General features: G+C 40.1%; 1 long non-coding RNA gene across 1 annotated transcript; it reads left to right on the top strand.

Moving 5' to 3' along the window:
* Positions 1–288: 288 nt before the first annotated feature.
* Positions 289–10595, top strand: LOC113628334 (uncharacterized). The gene is made up of 2 exons (XR_003436014.1): positions 289–2756; positions 10399–10595. It is a non-coding gene; the product is annotated as an uncharacterized LOC113628334 (long non-coding RNA).
* Positions 10596–15055: the final 4460 nt, after the last annotated feature.

Genomic DNA, 15055 nt, shown 5'->3' with positions numbered 1-15055 from the left:
ATAATTTATTTAAAAATCTTTGGAACTTCCCTGGTGGTGCAGTGGTTAAGAATCTGCCTGCCAATGCAGGGGGCACGGGTTCGATCCCTGGTCCGGGAAGATCCCACATGCTGCAGAGCAACTAAGCCCGTGTGCCACAGCTACTGAAGTAGAGCCTGGGCTAGAGCCTGGGCTCCGCAACAAGAGAAGCCACTGCAGTGAGAAGCCCGCGCACCACAACGAGGAGTAGCCCCCGCTCGTGCAACTAGAGAAAGCCTGTGTGTAGCGCAGCAGCAAAGACCCAACACAGCCAAAAATAAATAAATAAATTTATTTTTAAAAAATCTCTAACATCAATTCCTAGTGCAAAAAACAAACAATGACACTTTTCTTTTTCTTAGTAATAATCTTTGTAGGATGTTGTTCACATATATGATGACAAAGTAAACACCATTCCTTAGTATTTTTCCTCTACTGTGTTTGTTATATGATGTTCACATCACAGAGATTTCCCTAGTTTGGTGTTTCTCTGTTGTAAGCTTATTTGTTTTCTGAGTACATTTAGTGAGAAGAGAGAAACATGTTTGAAACTATGAATAAGCATAAGAGCATTTATTCTTATATGATCTAATCATTAAAAATGCTTTTAAAAGGAAGTAAATTAAAAACCTTCCACACCATTATAGAAACACTTTTGAAAAATCAGTCTCAGGCCTAGCATGCAAGATGTTACTTTGGCACGTCTAATTTTTTTGTGCAGATTATCAGGAATTGGTATTTTGGAAGTATATATGTGGTCTTGTGTTCTCATTCTACATGGCAGGAGTTCATACAATGTATATTTCTACCGTTGCTACTTTTCACTAACAGAAGTTTTGTTTGCTTGTAACTTTCCCAGGGACTATTCATAGTATGGCAGCACTGAAATGATGTAATATTTCATTTGTTTTGAGACTTTATGTTTGTTAGTATTAGGCCAACAAGCATGGGGAAGCAGCATGGTTATTGTTTCGCTTACTCATGTGTGAGCTGAGCGAGGGGCGTTCCCACATGGTATGAACTCCTGCCGTATGCATTGGTGGGCGACGCCAATACAATCATGTCAAATGCAAGTGCCGTGAGACGCATTACTCCTTGGGCACATATGGATCCTGCTCATTATGCCAAAGTAACCTTCTGGAAGTCCTAAAACTTTACTCAGAAACCTTTTATGACTCCCTAATGCCAACAGAATTACAGTCCAAGTCTCTTCTCTGGCAGTAGAGGCCCCTGTACCCTCATTACACTTGCATTTCCAGCCTCATTTCCAAAGACAACTGAAATAAACTGTCTTTTAGCTGCTAATCTGTATTATTTGTGCTATGTTTATTAAAAAGAGGGGTCTATACTCACTTGTCTCTCTTTTCTTTCTTCCTGTATAAATTAGAATGTAATAGAAAACCCAGCTGAAACAGAAGGTTTTTTTTTGTTGTTGTTGTTTGTTGTTGTTTTTGTTTTTAACGTGACAAGAAGTCCGTAGGTAAAGAGTTGCTAATATTTTCTCAGGGGTTCAGTGATGTCACAGCTCTGAAATTCACTTGACCTTTACCTCATGGTTGTAGAATGGCTGCTACACTTCAAGTATCACATCTTCACCATGGGTGCAAAGGTGGGAAGGCAGGCAGAAAGTTTATTCTTCATCAGCCTTAGCCTTGTAGAGGAGGTAAAGTATTTTCCAAAAACACCCCACCAAAGGATTTCCTCTTACATCTCATCAGTCAGAATTTTGATATAGTTTAGGAACTGGGCCCATGTTTCCACATCAAAGGGAATCTTCTCGATGCCTAAAGAAAACTGAAGTTCTGTATAGCAAGGAGGAAATGCGGGAGTGGTTTTTACTTAGTAAGCACTGCCACGTCTCCTAGTTTGCACCTCAGCATGTGCAAACCCGTTTGTCCCTGTCACTCTCTAGAAACATCTTTAACTGCTATCATCAGTGACTTTTGGACTTTTTAGTCTAATGGACACTTTATTTTCTAACTTGCTTGAGCTTCTTGTGGGGCTCACCCACACCCTCTTTGAAATTTATTCATCAACTATCCATTCATCACTTACTATGTATCAGGCACTCTGCTAGGTGAGGAGAATACAGAACCAAATCAGGCATAGTCTTGGCCCTCCACAAGTTTATAGTCAAGTGGAGAAGACAGGTGAACAGGTAAGTGCAAAAATATTAGAGGTGCTGTGATAAAATGAGATAAAGTGGGGCACAGAGAAAAGAGCAGTCATTTATATAACTCAGGTGCTAGGCCCCTTTTCGGGGAAGGAAGGGGTGGTACAGCCATTAACAAAGACAGTCTTACGGTTTCTTTGTTGGTTGCCTCTTTGCCTTCTGCCCTAGAAAAATACAGACCTCTATAGAAAAGGGGGAGAAGATGAGGACCACGGGGCTGGTCTCTCCCCTTTCCTTGGCCTGACAAATACATGTGAAATTCTGAAGAATAGTCAACCAATTTTTTTTTTTAACTTCAGATTATCCAACTCATACAGAATCCACCCAGTGTAGGGGCTGTGGAGTGACTTCTTTGGTTTGTTTACCTCATCTTGTGTTCTCTTAAGGGTATCCGGTCTCACCCCTAAACCCTGGGTAGGCCATGTCTCTACTCTCTTAGAGCCAGAGTCTGACCACTCAGGATGGCAGAAAGGACATGTCTGGAGAGATGCAAGTTTGTCTGCTGGATTGAAGAGTAGGACCAGGGAAGAAGACAAGGCGTGATGAGAGAGATGAAGCTGGAGAGGTGGGTACCAGTTTATGTCATGCTAGAGGGTTTGAAGATATTTGGTAGGTCATAGGTACCCAAACTTTCTCAGTTCACTGCACCCTTAGTGTCTCTCTAATTTTTTCATGATGCCCTAGGCCAAGAGAAATAACAGTTCCATTCATTACGTAGTTCGTTCCAAATGCCATAATAGTGGTAGTTTGTGTGGTGTCTGATAGATGTTGCTGCGTTTCCCTCAAAAAAATTAAATAGCCTATAGCAAACCTGAGTTCACTGCGGTGCCCAAGGGTGACTTGTGCATAGTGTGGGAACCATGGTATAGGTTATTGAAACTTTTTCATTTAGTAAATTAACTATTCAGTTTTGTGTTTTCGAAAGATCACTCTTTCAGTGAATTGGAGGCTTGTATGGGGTAAAGGCATGATGGGAGGTAGGGAGTTAATGGCAGCAGTTTACGGAAGAAGTGATTAGGCTGTAACATGCCGCACACTAATGAGAATGCTGTTGGATCTAAGATATCTTATGGAGGTAGAGTGGATAGGATTACCTTATCAGTCGGTTTTGGGAGAGGGAAAGAGATAGGATGATTCCTAGATTGCAGGTTGGGTTAAAGGGTACATCATAATAGAAATGTAGGAAAAACATGTCTTGGGAGAAAGAGTTCCTTTTCTTGGCATGTTGAATTTGAGAGGTTTCTTAAGGACAAGATGGATATATGGTGTTGGACCTCAGGAGCAGTTCTGGAAGAGAAATGTAAATTGATAAGTTGTTTATATAGAGATTGGGGTTGGCACCATGAGACTAGGGAGGAAGCAGGCCAGTGTTTAGACAGTCAACGGAGGAAGAGGCTCCTGCAAAGGGGATAGGACCAGGAGAGGGGTCACGAAGCTTGTACAAGGCAGTGTGTTTGGATGAAGCCAGGACTCTACTCTTACCATTCTGTTCTATGGACGTCTGGGTCTAACTGTTTCCTGTGGTGGGATCCCCTGGGTAGAGCTTCATAGGGGCAGCATCACAAAGAACTCTGACTGATCTTCGTGCTGCAGTGGAGACGGTGGAGTTGGGAGGGTGAGGGGCTCGGGAGAGGTGAATGGCACACGTCCAAGGAGGGTTCTCTGCAGCACCAACTCAGCCTTATGTCCAAGGAGCCGCCCATTCTGGGCCCCCAGGAGAGGAGCACCATTTTTATGCCCACATTTTAAGAAAAAATAAGGTAATGGTCTGTTTACAGTATCAAATACAATACGGTGATAAAGTAAGAAGGAGTGGTGAAAGTCCATGGAGTCTGACAATTTGGAGGGTCTTGGTGACTTATTGAAATACTTTTCTGCAGTAGAGGGAGGCAGAAACCCAAGGAGCAAGGGAGACAGTCATGTAAACAGATAATAACAATGTAATGTGATAAGATACAAGGTTTCCTATCAGGTAGGGTAGCTTTCTCTTGCCTCTATCATTCACTAACCACTTCTTATCAGTGCCTGTCACTGGCAGGCTGATCTCTGACGGCTCTGAAACATCTGTTCCCTGGGTTCCGTTCTAGTTCCTCTCTTCTCTGCTTGCTCTTCCCCAGCAATTTCCTCCCATCTTAGGACTTAAACCAGCACCACCAGACACTTGATTTCTCAATCTATATCTCTAATTCCCTGACTTTCTGACGTTGAGTTCTGCATTTCCAGAAACGTGCATGGGACTGGGCATGTGCAAGGTTTTCAGTCACCGTGTACTGATTTAAAATTTGATCCTAAATAAACTGATAATACAGAGGTAGATTTAGATATCAAGCCACTGCATTTTACAGAGTGAGTAGGTAAGGAAATGTTTCCTGCCAGATTTGTCATCAAATTTCAGTAATTAACCGGAAACCAGGTGACAGTTTCAACACGGGAGTTGGGTTAGACCCCGCTAGTCACAGTGAACAGTAGATTAGAATACACAGATTTGCAAATCAGAACGCAGGTTCCCCTGATAACTTTGGGCACTTTTGCTAATTCTCTGTGCCTTCATTTCTACACTAGTAAACAATTCAAAGGCACAGTTATGTTTCCTGTTTTTACTTATTTTAATTGAGATATAATTTGCATACCATAAAATTCACTCCTTTAAAGTGTACAGTTAAGGGTATTTACAGAGTGTGCAACCATCATCGCTATCTAATCCCAGAATATTTTAATCGTTCCTCAAAGAAACCCCATGCCCATTACCAGTCATCCTCCAGTCCCCCATTCTCCAGTCCTTGGCTTCTGCTTTCTCTGTAGATTTGCTTATTCTGGACATTTCATACAAATGGAACCATACAATATGTGGTCTTTGAGTCTGGCTTCTTTACCTTTGCATGAAAAAACAAATCAAAACAAAACAAAAAACAAAAAACAGCGTGAAGTTTTCAAGGTTCATTCATCTCATAGCATGTGTCAATACTTTATTCCTTTTTATGGTGAAATCATATTCCATGAACTGGACATAGCACATTTTGCTTGTCAAATCGTCAGTTAATGGATTAGGTTGTTTCCATCTTGAGCTATTGTGAATAATGCTGCTGTGAACATTATTGTATGAGTTTTTGTGTGGCCCTATGTTTTCAAGTGCTTAGGAGTAAAATTGCTGGGTCATATGGTGACTCTATGTTTAACATTTTGTTTGTTTTTTGCGGTACGCGGGCCTCTCACTGTTGTGGCCTCTCCCGTTGTGGAGCACAGGCTCCGGACGCGCAGGCTCAGCGGCCATGGCTCAGGGGCCTAGCCCCTCCACGGTGTGTGGGATCTTCCCAGACCGGGACACGAACCCGTGTCCTCCGCATCGGCAGGCGGACCCTCAACCACTGCGCCACCAGGGAAGCCCTATGTTTAACATTTTGAGGACCCATCAAACTGTTTTCCAAAGTAGCAGTATCACTCTACGTTCTCACCAGAAGTGTAGAAGTGTTCCAGTTTCTGCACCTCCTGGTCGACACTTGTTGTTGTCCATCTTTTTTTATTATTGCATCCTTGCAGATGTGAAGTGATATCTCATTGTGCTTTGATTTACATTTCCCTAATGACTAATGATACTGAGCAGTTTTTCATGTGTCTGTTGGCCATTTGTATATCTTCTTCCAAGGTATGTCTACAAATCCTTTGCCCATTTTTAAATTGGGCTATTTTTCTTTTCATTATTGCAGTGTAAGAGTTTTTATATTGATATATTCTGGATGTTAGACTCGTATCTGATATATAATTTGCAAATATTTTCTTTCATTCTGTGGGGTTTTTTTCCCCTCACTTTCTTGACAGGGAACTTTAAAGCACAAAAGTTTTCAATTTTGATGACATCCAATTTATCTATTTTTTTCTTTTTTTACTTGTGCTTGTATTTTTTTTTTAAGAAATTGTTGCCCAATCCAAGGTCATGAAAATTAAGGCCAACGGTTTTTTCTAGTAGTTTTATGATTTTAGTTCTTACATTTAGGTCTTTGATCCATTTTGAGTTAATTTTTGTATATGGTGTGAGTTAGGGATCCAACTTCATTCTTTCGCATGTGGATATGTTGCTGTCCCAGAACCATTTGTTGAAGACTATTCTTTCCATATTGAATTGCCTTGGCACACTTGTTGAGAATCAGTTGGTTACAGGTATCTGGGCTTTCAATTCTATTCCATGATCTCTATGTCTATCCTCATGCCAGTACCGCAACTGCAATTCCAGAACTGTAAAGTGAATTACATTGAAGACATTCTTATTCTCAAATTACTTGATAATTCAAGAGACTTGTCAGTTTGGATTTTCTTTCATACCTTATTGAAAAAGAAGCCTTGCATTAAAGTCTCCCATCTAAAATAAGTAAATTATATGCATAAATCTAAATTTAAGTGCTCACCTGCATGAACCTTTTATATAATTCTACTTTTACGTTGATGATATGGGCTTTGGCAATTTCTCTGTGTATTCTGTGAAGCAGTTAAAAAGTCAATTATGAACTGAGACCTTCAATTTCTTATTGTTAGAATGCTTAATGTTAATTTAAAACCTAGTGTACGACTTCAAGCAAAAGCCTTCAAATTATTAATTTTAAAGAAATATGTATTTGTTATGCCTTGTGAACTTAGACAAACTTTTTTTTTTTTTTGCGGTACATGGGCCTCTCACTTTTGTGACCTCTCCCCTTGCGGGGCACAGGCTCCAGACGCGCAGGCTCAGCGGCCATGGCTCACGGGCCTAGCCGCTCTGCAGCATGTGGGATCTTCCCAGACCGGGGCACGAACCCGTGTCCTCTGCATCGGCAGGCGGACTCTCAACCACTGCGCCACCAGGAAAACCCAAGGATTTTATTTTTGAACCACAAAACTCAATGACCATTCACTGAGGGCTTCATCCCACCCAAAAATCATAGGCAACGGTTGTTCCACTTTCTGGTGGCTATTTCTCAGTAGATGAAGTGTCAGGTCATAGTGATTCAGTGAACATATAACTGAAACAAACAAAGAAGAGGTACAGTTAGCGGACTTTAAAATAAAATTTAAATTATTATTTCAAGAATATTCCTGTTTAAATAGTTGAGACTCTACATGTGATGTTGAGGAATCCTGAGAAGTTCTGTTTCTGCCAGACTCATGATCGACATCACTCATCTCTCTGTGCTTCTTCTAGCCTCATTTTTTTTTTTCATTTTACCATTATTTCAGATTGATATTACAGTATCCAGTATACTAAATGTGTTAGAGGGAGCAAAAGCACCTAACCTGAATCTAGTCATCAGGAAACACCAGACAACCTGACATTTAAGGACATTTTACAACATAACTGGCCTGTACTCTGCTGAAATGTCCAAGTTATGGTATGTAAGAGACAGAAAGAGACACAGACTCAGGAACTGTTACAGATTAAAGAAAACTGAAAGACAGGACAATGACATGCAAATTACGATCTTAAATTTTCTTTTGCAATAAAGGACCTTATTGGAACAACTGGTGAAATTGGAATAAGATCTACAGATTAAGTCCTAACCCTAATAGTGCCGTATCAATGTTAAGGTCCTAATTTTGATCATTGTTCTGTGGTTATGTAACAGAATTCCTTAACTTTAGGAAACACACTGAAGTATTTAGGGGCTATTACATCTGCAATTTACTCTTAAACAAATCAGAAAAAATTAAATATTGAGAGAAAGAAAGAGAAAAGGATAAAGTCAGTGTAGTAAGATACTAACATTTGGGAAATTTGAATTCTTTGTACTATTCTTGTAACTTTTAAGTCTGAAATCATGTTTAAAAAACCTTTAAACTAGTGGAAGATTTTTAAAGTCTCCAAATTATTTTTAAAAATGTCCATTGTACAGTACTCAAGAATTACTGTGCACTAAAAAAAAAAAAAAAAAAAAAAGAGGCAGGATAGACTAGCAGTTAAGTGAGTTGTCTGGAGAAGAATGCCTGAATTTGAACTCTCCCTGTCACTTACTAGCTGTGTGATTTTGGGTAAGTTACTTAACTTCTTAGTTTCTCTACCTGTAAAACAGGGATGATAATAATGGAACCTACTTCACAAGGTTGTTATAAAATTTGAATGAGTAAATATTTGCAAAGGCCTTGGAACAGTGCCTGAAACAAAGTCTTATATATGTGTTTGTTAAATGAATAAGTCTAGAAAAGCACTTCAGCCTTAACGGTACCAAAATCACCTTTAGAAATAGCAGTATTTTAAACTTTAAAAAAATGTTAAAGTTTTTCTAGAGACAGTCGATTTGGATTCTTATTAGTCTCTTCTTTGATCAGCTTGGGATTCCTATTGCTTCCTTTGATAATCTCTAGTACTAATTTTTTAGTCAGCTTCATATTAGGAACCTGTAAACTCCACTAATATTTTAGAACAAATATTGAATATAGATAGCTCTTTCACTTTCACTATTATTTCAATTATTCAGTACATTTATTTATCATGACTAAGTCAAGTGCTGTGGGAGGTATAAAGATGGATAACATTTCTGACCTCAAGGAGTATATAGGTTAGAACGGAGATTCAATAGGTGCAGACATGGCCACAATATAATGTGAGGTTTGGCCAAGGAAAAAGTGCTAGATGGTTTACAAGAGGGAAAAATTTTATCTAGTTGGAGGGATCAAGAAAGGTTTCATAGGATGAGGCCACTATATGAGCTTGAAGGAGAAGTAAGGCTTTAATAGGCAAGATGACGAACGAAGGATATTCTAAGTACAGGGATGAGTGGAAAAAAAAAAAGGTACAGCAACAAGGAACAGCAGGTGGTACCTTGGGCAAGTTATTTAAAGTTTAAATAGGCTTGGGGTTTAAATTTTAAACCATTATAAGCCTTAGTTCCTTTATCCATAGAATGGGTATAACAATAGTATCCATCTTACAGAGTAGATGAAAGATAAATAGAATGCATGTATCTGACAGTAAATGCTCATTAAATGTTATTCTTGGTACACATTTATTGGAGCTTACGTTTTATGTAGGGAAATTGGAACATGGAATGTATTGGATTAATATTAAGTAGTGAAGGGACTTCCTTGGTGGTACAGTGGTTAAGAATCCGCCTGCCAATGCAGGGGACACGGGTTCGAGCCTTGGTCCGGGAAGATCCCACATGCTGCAGAGCAAATAAACCCGTGCGCCACAACTACTGAGCCTGAGCTCTAGAGCCCACCAGCTACAAATACTGAGGCCGCATGCCACAACTAATGAAGCCTGCACACCTAGAGTCCGTGCTGTGCAACGAGAAGCCAGCGCACTGCAACGAAGAGTAGCCCCCACTCGCCGCAGCTAGAGAAAGCCCCTGCGCAGCAACGAAGACCCAGCGCAGCCAAAATTAAAATAAATAAATAAAAATTAAAAAAAGTATTTAGTGGAAAGGAGGAGACAAAGTCAAAGTTCAGAGATGTTGCAAAGGTAGAATCTATGACTTTGTGACTGACCCAATATAAGAAAAGCCTTTATCTTTTAAAATTTTTATTTATTTATTTATTTTTATTTTTGGCTGCGCTGGGTCTTCGTTGCTGCGCAGGGGCTTTCTCTAGCTGCGGCGAGCGGGGGCTACTCTTCGTTGCAGTGCGCTGGCTTCTCGTTGCACAGCACGGACTCTAGGTGTGCAGGCTTCATTAGTTGTGGCATGCGGCCTCAGTATTTGTAGCTGGTGGGCTCTAGAGCTCAGGCTCAGTAGTTGTGGTGCACGGGTTTATTTGCTCTGCAGCATGTGGGATCTTCCCGGACCAAGGCTCGAACCCGTGTCCCCTGCGATGATGTCAGGATTTCAACTTGGGCTGCTGGAAGAGTGATAGTGTCCTTAAAGGGCCACAGGGAAAAGATAACTTTTACTCTACATCATAAACACAGGGCACTGGGCTAGTGCTTTATTCGTGATCTCTCATATTTGAAGAACATCCTTTGGTGGGATCATACTTTATACAAGAGCACTTGTTATTTACAGTGTTCTAGGATGAATCATGTTGTAATACTACCAAACCTTTCAAATATGGATTTACTTGAGCTTGCTTTATTTTTTTAATTAAAAAATTACCTAAGGTAACGTTTATATGCCTTCAAAAATTCTAACGATGCTATGGTTAACTATTCATTGAGTGAACAGTTCACTGACTACCAGCTCTTTACCAGGTACCATCTCCTCAGTGATTTGGTTGACTTTAATTCAAGGTTTCCTATCCATTTACAGGAAGTAGCTGCAAGGAGGAGGCTATTCCCAGGGCTTTGGTCTGTACGCACTCCTCATACCTGAAATTTTATTGGAACTGTGGAAATGGGGCAGTGGTTTTACTTTTCACTCTGCCTTCAGTGGGACTCCCTGGAAGAAGTGCTGTGCCAGTGACTGGTATTTCTCCTGAATAAAGCATCTTGGCCTTAATGACCGCAGGTTTGGATCCTCTGGTTTCATCTAAATTATACCCTCTGATTGATTTAAGATGTTATTTTTCTTTCATTTCTTTTAAACAGAACTACTGATCTTTGAAAAATTTAAATAGCATCTGTACGACAATTTGGAAGCGAAAGAAATATAATGTGTTATTTTCCAATAGGGTCTCTGACTAAGGCAGGGCAGCTATTATTAATTCTGTGGTCTCTGAGTTCGAATGGAATCTCCCTTTGGCGTCTGCTCATTCTCTTTATTCTTTTTTTTTTTTTTTTTTTGCGGTACGCGGGCCTCTCACTGTTGTGGCCTCCCCCGTTACGGAGCACAGGCTCCGGACGCGCAGGCTCAGTGGCCATGGCTCACGGGCCCATACGCTCCGCGGCACGTGGGATCCTCCCGAACCGGGGCACGAACCCGCGTCCCCTGCATCGGCAGGCGGACTCCCAACCACTGAGCCACCAGGGAAGCCCTGTTCTGAATTTTTTAAAGTTAATTTCTAATGGGTGAGTTCACAAAGGCAGGACTGGGAATTTGTCAGTGCATTCACTGTATAGGCGGGATACCAAAAAACTTGCCTCCAACTGCTCCTGTGAACACGAACACATCATGGAAAATAAAAGGCTGTGGCTACCTCATGGATGGTGGTGTGGTCAAGTGGCGGACTGAGAGGTAGAACCCATGAAAGTTTCTGAGATACCCATAGGGTCTTCCTGGAGCAGTTTTCCCATGCTACTGAAGAAAGTGGAAATCTGTGCTGCTCCCAGACCCTCCACTCCCCACCATTTCTAGCTGGATCAAGGATTCTATTGGTCTGGACACAGTTGAAATCATCGATATTGTTAGCAAATCATACTTTTTCACTACTGAGATAAGCAATGATTAATATTTTCATTCTGGATTATTTGGTAAAACCATCAAAAATGATTTCTACCTCCAAAAGAGAGGTTCATGAAGAAAAAAACCTATAATTTTTAATAATTTTGATTGAACCCATTAGAATAGAATATCAGTATTATTTCTGCCTTAGTTTGCCTTTTCTCATATACCATGTCTGTTTAATTAAAAATAAAATGGAGATTATTGTCTGAATAATTTCACAAAATTTCCCAGCTGACACAATTTTTAAAATGATGGAAAAACAGATATGATAGTCTAATATACCTGTCTCAATTTTCTTACTTTATGTGTAGACCCAATTTAGTGGTCAACTATGGGAGAAGTATGCTCTATGGATACTGCTCTGTGTCATGCTGCTACTGGCCTGCTAAATTGGTAACTGACCCTTAGTCAACAATTTTGAATGAGATGATACTTTTAGTGAGTAGGAAATACCATTTAAGCTTGAGCCTGGTTGGAAGGATTTGACTCCCCTTTACTATACATCAGTTTTAAAATGTGACTTCAGTTAGTTTTGAAAATTGGTCTCATAGTTCTTCTCTTGCTCTTAGAGACTCCCGATTCAGCATTCTCTCTCTTTTTTAAATTAATTAATATTGTCTGCGCCAGGTCTTAGCTGCGGCATGTGGGATCTTTAGTTGCAGCATGTGGACTCTTAGTTGCGGCATGCACACAGGATCTAGCTCCCCGACCAGGGATTGAGCCTGGGTCCCCTGCATTGGGAGCGCGGAATCTTACCCCCCTGGACCACCAGGGAAGTCCCCAGCATTCTCTTTTAACTGATTTCCTGGTGCCACAATCTTCCATTTATTGAGATGATTTCTCTAACTCATTGATTTCTTTTTACATTCTAACTGGATTTTTCATTTTTAACAACTCAATCCTTTTGAAATACAGGAATTGAAAAGAATTAAGGTCATGCACAGTTGTGTTAATGGAAATCCTGTGAGTTGCCTCTTCTGTTGGTTTGAAGCTGGAGGCACATCTTCTGATAGCCTTGGATTCATGCTTCCAGGAAGGTCTATAAATCAGTGTAGTCCATCTTGCCTTGGATGTCAAGACAGGTGGATCCCATTTGCAAGATGTTCTCTCTTTTTTTCCTCTCTAAGAAGGAAATAAAATATACAGGCCCATTAATCTGCAGAGGTCAGCTTCTTTGATAGGGCACATTCTTGGAAAAGTTAAAGTTGCAGTTCATTGTGTATGATATACAAAAAGGGGGCAAGATGCCCAGTCCTTTTCACTTTTAGCGATTATAAAGACCTAAGTATTAATGAAGCTTTAAGAATCATTTGTTGTGGGTTACCCTGAAATTTCAGGAAAAATGATGTATGTTTCTAAAGTTAATCCAGGGCTTCCCTGGTGATGCGGTGGCTAAGAATTCACCTGCCAATGCAGGGGACACGGATTCTATCCTGCTCCGGGAAGATCCCACATGCTGGCGGGGCAACTAAGCTTGTGCACCACAACTACTGAGTCTGCGCTCTAGAGCCCGCGAGCCACAACTACTGAAGCCCGTGCGCCTAGAGCCCGTGCTCCGCAACAAAGAGAAGCCACCACAGTGAGAAGCCTGGGCACCACGATGAAGAGAAGTCCCTGCTCCCCGCAACTAGAGAAAGCCCACAACGAAGACCCAGTGCAGCCAAAAATAAATAAATAATAAAGTTAATGCAGTGGGCTTAATTTGTCTTTAAAAATTGGGCATAGATATTAAGGCCTAAAATGAGACAATTACAAAGATTTAGATGACAACACATGCTTTTATTTTTGTAAATGGGCATTTTGCATAAAAGCTGCATTTGATATACGTAATTGGAGTGAAATGTTGATATTCCATTCAATATGTTTAATATTTATATGTTCTTTTGAAGTATTTACAAATGGAGAGACCAAAAGGCAAAGCTAATGAACCGTGGACAGAACAATTTATTTTCTTAAAAATATTAACAACTGGGCTTCCCTGGTGGCGCAGTGGTTGAGAGTCCACCTGCCAATGCAGGGGATGTGGGTTCGTGCCCCGGTCCGGGAGGATCCCACATGCCGCGGAGCGGCTGGGCTCGCGAGCCATGGCCACTGGGCCTGCGCGTCCGGAGCCTGTGCTCCGCAACGGGAGAGACCACAACAGTGAGAGGCCCGCGTACCGTAAAAAAAAAAAAAAAAAATTAACAACTACAGAACCAGGCTGAATTTTAAACAAACAATGATCCTCACATAGAAAAAAATTTTTAGCATACAATGAGCTAATTATTTCTTTCTGAATTATTTTTTTCTCATCAACTGTTTCTCAACATCTCTCTTTTTTAGAAGTTAAAATGTTAGTATGATGACTGAAGTGAGGAAAAGAGATTGGAGCTTAAGATAGTCACATGAGTAGAACTGTTCCTAATATTCTAAGCGGCAGAGTAAATATTGAATGAAGGGGTGGTGAGGTACTAGTCGCAGTCTGTTCTAACTGAGTAGTCACAAGCACAGTAGCAGAGGAGAGAATACTCATTTTGGTATTCAGAGAAGAAAAACCAGTGCCTAATAGTTTTAGCTCATATTAACAGGTACATAAAACATAAAGTATGAACGTAGCATCATATAACGAAATCAGACTCATTATATATTCTTTATAAGTGCTTCCTAGATTTTTTTTTTTTCAAATTTAAAATTTTCAAGTGCACTTCTAAAAGTTTTTTGAGACCAGAGTGGTACAGCTCGGTATGAATTCACAGCTGTTTGATATCTCAGCGCTTTCAAGGAACTCCACTAATTGGTTCCAAAGCCAATTTAAGTTGTCTTAACAAGCCACAGGAACTCAAAATGTTGACTGGACTAATGCAGGTCGCATACAACTTCTATAAATCATGATACGAATTCTTTCTCAAGGGATTCTGGACAGAGCAATTTAGTAACTTAAAAGTTTAAGTACAGAGTTGTCAAGTGGAAACTAGCAGTTCTCTGAGGCGGGAATAGGAGAAAAAAGTGCCTGGAGTTTTGAAGAGTACCTCAAAAGGCATCAGGAACTATTCACACAAAGGGTAAGATTTTCATGTAGGGTATTTACAGGGATGTAACGTTTGCCAGAGGTGTTTCTGTGTTAGGGATTTTCAGGCGTTAGTCATAAATCATACTTTTTTTCTTCTCTAACTTCTCTTTCCTCAAATTGGGTTATATATATCCCATGAAATGTACGTTTTAAGTGGCATGGCTCAAATGTGGGTGTATAGGCTAATTCCAAGGAAAAAACAAGAGCGGATTTAGCAATGAACTACAGCGTACAGGGATGAAAGAATGTGACTGTAGCTTTTCCCCCAATGTCCTTTACAAGTAACAAAAAAAAAATAGTGACAAGTAATTGTACTATAGGTTAGTACACAACAAATAGGAAGTGCATATACGTATTTAATAATACCTGAAAATAAAAATAAACAAGGCAAATACAATTCAGATGACCTTGGGAATGCTACGCAAGTAAATTATGAAGATGAGTGAGCAAAGTACTGGACAAAGAGTTTGAAATAAAAGGAAAGTTTCTCAACTCATAAGATTAAAGATTAAAATTTTTATTTCCCTATAAAAC

Source organism: Aethalodelphis obliquidens, unplaced genomic scaffold (assembly GCF_003676395.1).
Source record: "Aethalodelphis obliquidens isolate GAN/ISIS:26980383/991018 unplaced genomic scaffold, ASM367639v1 scaffold23, whole genome shotgun sequence".
NCBI classification, from domain to species: domain Eukaryota; kingdom Metazoa; phylum Chordata; class Mammalia; order Artiodactyla; family Delphinidae; genus Aethalodelphis; species Aethalodelphis obliquidens.
Note: the sequence above shows the minus strand (reverse complement) of the source record. Positions and strands in the feature narration are given on the sequence as shown.